At 33.3% G+C, this 4,763-nt stretch overlaps 1 long non-coding RNA gene across 1 annotated transcript; it reads right to left on the bottom strand.

Annotated features, from left to right (window-relative positions):
- On the bottom strand, positions 2,226–3,009 carry LOC109843866. The gene is made up of 2 exons (XR_002247818.1): positions 2,573–3,009; positions 2,226–2,482 (listed from the first exon to the last, which is right to left on the bottom strand). It is a non-coding gene; the product is annotated as an uncharacterized LOC109843866 (long non-coding RNA).

Consider the following 4,763-nt stretch of genomic DNA (forward strand, 5'->3'; position numbering starts at 1 on the left):
GGGTTCCTTGTTTGGATTTTTTTTCGCCCGACGTACTATTTCCGTTTAGTTAGGGGTTAAATTGAGGTATTTGCATTCTAAATTGTTAACTATAGATATTGTTATGTTCATACCTGAAGATTAATGGTACGAGACGTGTATATGAGGGTTTTATTATCCCCTTAACGTGTTTTCTGGTATTATTAATCTCTAGGATACAATTGCGGAATTTCGAGGACGAAATTCTTTTAAGGGGGGAAGAATGTAAAACCCCGAAAATTTGAATATATTATGATAAATAATAATAAAAATATTGAATGATGATAAATATCATATTTTGAAATTTGAGTATGCTAGGAATGTATTTGAGATCAATTCAATATATATATGTGAATATACGAGTACAAATACATAAAATCACGCACATGACCAGTTAAGAGTTATGCGTGATACACATTGATATATTTATAATATGTAAAAAAAAACTCAAAAGACCAAGTTGTAGGTCTCTTCGACAGCTTTCCAACAAATCTTAAATCACCTCATTCCGAGGTCGGATAAGAAACATATAGCTAAAATACATAACATATACGTGTATCAAATACTATAGCGGAATTTAATGTGTGTGTAGTACTGTAGCAAAACGAAAATCTCTTCGGCGTTGTAGCACGAGATACTGTAGTAACATTGTAGCTGTTTGGGCTGTAGCACAAACGCGCAGCAATTTTGTAAAAAACGCAAATCACTGTAGTACCGTACTGTAGCTAGGCCAAAGTTTCTCTATGCTGTAGCAGATTGATTTTTTTTTAGGTGTTCAAGTGTAAAGTATTGTAGCTAAGATATTCAATCTCTATGCTGTAGCAGATTGATTTTTTTTTAGGTGTTCAAGTGTAAAGTATTGTAGCTAAGATATTCAAATCGTGGTAGCACTTAGCAAAATTACTGTTTAGGTGTTCAAGTGTAAAGTATTGTAGCTAAGATATTCAAATCGTGGTAGCACTTAGCAAAATTACTGTACACGCGACCGGAGAATACTGTAGCTGAATTTTATAAATGTAGCTTTTATTTATATTATTGTCGTCGTCGAAAAACTCTGCATTTTCTGAGCGCGATCGACGTTGAGCGGCGGTGCGGGGGTGTTGGCGTACCTCATTAGCGTAATTTGTGGATTAATTTGTACCTGACAATAAAAACAAATGCATATAATTTTCTTTCTTCTTTTTGATGGAGAAGAAAAAAAAGAGAGAAGAAGAAGATGGCAGAACCTTAAATAAATTGGGAGTTACAGAAGAAAAAAAAAAGGGTGGGAGGAGCTCCTTTTCTCTAAGGGGATCCTGTCAAAGAAAAATAACTCTCAAACCTTATATCTTTCCAACCCCTCCACAATAATCCCTACCTCCTCTCAAACTTTCCTGTAAATATTTTGTGTTCTCATGTGATGTTGAGGAGAGGAAATAGTGTTTTCCTGTGCCAATGGTGAAGAAGAAAGAGAGGGTTCGATCACAATTCAGGAGGATCTCGTACAAACGCTTTTCAATACAGCGTTTAGGCAAGATTTCTTTCATCCAAACCTCTCCTTATAGTTAGTTGAAATTTCAAGAAGTCTAAGGATGATATTGTTCTTGTCTAAGCTTACTGTTGTTTTAAAACAAATTAGTTTTTGATGATAATATAAAATCCAAATAATTGGCATAATAATAAGACATATATAAAAGTTTGCATATTCTGAATCCAAATAAGTCAATTATTGTGTCATACGCATTATTCAGTCTCAAGAAAATCTCAACCTCAAGTGACTAAAGAACCGACTCCAGCAAATCTCAAGCTCAAGTGATTGAAGAACTGATTGGTCACCGAACCATAAATCCATCAACCTGACCAACTGAAGACTTCCATGCCAAATAATTGTCCAGTGACAAGAGCTGATCGGAACACTTGACTTTTTTGCCCCCCTTTAATCATGCTTCTAGGATAATTCAAAGCACATCAAAGTTTATAAATGAAATGTAAAGTAGTTTCCATCATCAATAGAGAGACGGCATTATTTATGTGAGTCTTCGCTCTCAATGAATACTAATTCTTAATGAATTGAGTTAACCTGTACTAATCAAATTTTGCATTGATAATGCTTTGCATATGGTAGGTCTCGTAGGTCTACATAAAAGACAACCAGCACCAACATTTTAAATAAAATCAACAACGACTAGCACACAAAAGAAGTGAATAGATAAGAACAAACAAGATGGTTAGTGCAAGCAAAAAGCAAATTATTTCATCCAGCTCCACTTGATTGTTTGATTAGACAAACTATATACATGTCATAATCCTCTAAAGAAAAAGAAAGTACTCAGTGACATAAGCAAAGTATTTGTATAATCTCTCTTGCAAAACCTAGAATTTTGGTAGATGCTTCAAAGTTGTGATGAAGGTGGAGGGATAAAAAAAAAAATTCACACTACGGTATACGCACTTCATAGTTTGCGCTCTCAATCAGCAGCAAAACCTGAAAAAGATGATAAGAGCAAAGAAAGATTGAGATCAAGTCTGCTGAATAGAACAACAGGAAACAGATAACCATTTCAAAGATTCATACATTATTCTCTCAAGCCAAAAAGTTTAGAAACCCTACGTCACACTGGTGAAGATCTCTAGCAAAACTTGCAAACAACATTTTCTTCCAATTTGATGAAAATGAGCAACCCCCAATAAACTTTACAACAAGGAAATTACATAAACACATTCACCATGGTTTAATTCCTAGTTTTGATTTCAACCATAAGGAAAGGAGAGGTAGACAGAAGCCAAGAACTGAGCTTGTGCTAGAGAGTTACAGAATTATCCATCGGCAAGCAATCTTCTATCCCTTCGTCGAAAAGCATCTCTTGGTATCGGCATTCATGGCTACAGAAGGCTTTCTCCCCTCTGGATGAAAGAAGAAAACACCATTATGAGAAGCTTTGAATTGAGAAGGATTTGGGATTTTGAAAGAAAAGCTTGCTATTGAAATTATTGTGCGCAGGAGCAAGATTCAATAATAGAGTCATGTTTTAAATCAAATTAGTTTTTGATGATAATATAAAATCCAAATATATATATATATATATATATTCGAACAGTAGTTTATTCACTGTTGATATTAGATCATGATCATTAGGGCGAAGACTATTTTCGTTGCTAATTCATTTATCATGTTTAAATCATGTTGAAATCTTAGAGAAATGATTAATCAATTTTTTTCGTGATTATTAATGATGCTAAAATTCAGGATCTGTGATTTTCTTCCAAATTAAATGTATTTTTGTTAGCTGAATTTCACCTCTGTGTTTGGTGTAAATCTCCTCATGGATAAATAATCACTTTGATAATTAATCATGAATAATTAATCACTTGAATAATTTATATGTAAATTAATTGATTAATCGTGATGCTAAATTCTAATTTGATTTACCCTAAAAGTTCATTTATTTACAAATATAATTATATTGCTAAGTGGGAATTGTTGAAATCCAAAAGTCATTTTGTGGAAACCTAAAAGACAAAATGAATGTGGACATTACTTTATTAATGTGGAATATTTATTGGTGACTTTTCATTAGTCCAATGTCTTTTTATTTTCCACAATGTATCTATAAATTGGTGGATGTATGGAAAAAGGAAAATATAGGAAAATTACAATTTATCTTATTCTTTTGTCTCTTGTCCATCTTTCGTTTCATTTCTTTAGTATATTACAACACGTTATCAGCACGAGTGGCTCTAGCTGGTTCGTGATCATCGGTTCGTGGTAATAGATTTTTCAATATATATCTTTTGCAAGGTAATAATACATTTGACCTTTGTCTATTTACAAAGTTTCATGTTTTCGTTATCGATTATGCCTCTATAACAGTATGTTACTATTCACTATTCAAGCATAAGAATGTAATGATGATTGGCATGATATTTTGTTTATTTTGTGGTGCGATGTATTCACTATTCAAGCATAAGAATGTAATGATGATTGGCATGATATTTTGTTTATTTTGTGGTGCGATGTGTTTCCTTACTTATCTGCATTTCATGAGCACATTTGCTGATTTTCTTTTGCTCCATGGATTGGAAAGTTCTCTCAAAATATTAGCTGACTATTTGACCATCTTGTCCCCCTCTCTCCCATTGCTGTTGTTTCATTAAAACGGGATTAGTTATGAAGCACAAGGCTTAGGAGATATTGATAGACTTGTAAGGTGTCAACCTGATATCGACCTGTCCTCTTAAGTTTCTGCCAAGTTCTCAGGCATGGAAACTATTGACAGAAACTGAGGAGGCTTTTTGGCAGACAGAAAGAAAACCTACTTTGATGGTGACACTGTTTCAGCTAGTTTAAGTTCGCACAACTAGAGAGCAAGACTTCAAAATTTTCTGAGCCCAAGACTCTAGGAGGTAATGACATTTGCTGTAAGAAACCATAGAACCAACAGAAATTTCTATTTTATATTATTGCTTTTCACTTATATGACATAAGTAGATTCAAGAAGGAACCTTAAGCTGAACGTTCATCAGCAATCATTTTTGTGGGTAGAAGTGTAAGCATTTCATCTTTATCATTTAATATCCAATGTCTTACCGAATAAAATGGTATAGCATGTTGATTATGTTTATTTTACTAAGAAAAATCATGTCTTGAGGAACCTTAGACTTAAAATATGACATTGTACCTTGTCTTAAATCTGTTATTGTTTACTTCTTTCTTAGTATGATGTAGCTTTATTTAAACGAGTACGTTACACAATCTTATGCACAAT

This window comes from Asparagus officinalis, chromosome 5 (assembly GCF_001876935.1).
Source record: "Asparagus officinalis chromosome 5, Aspof.V1, whole genome shotgun sequence".
Lineage (NCBI taxonomy): Eukaryota > Viridiplantae > Streptophyta > Magnoliopsida > Asparagales > Asparagaceae > Asparagus > Asparagus officinalis.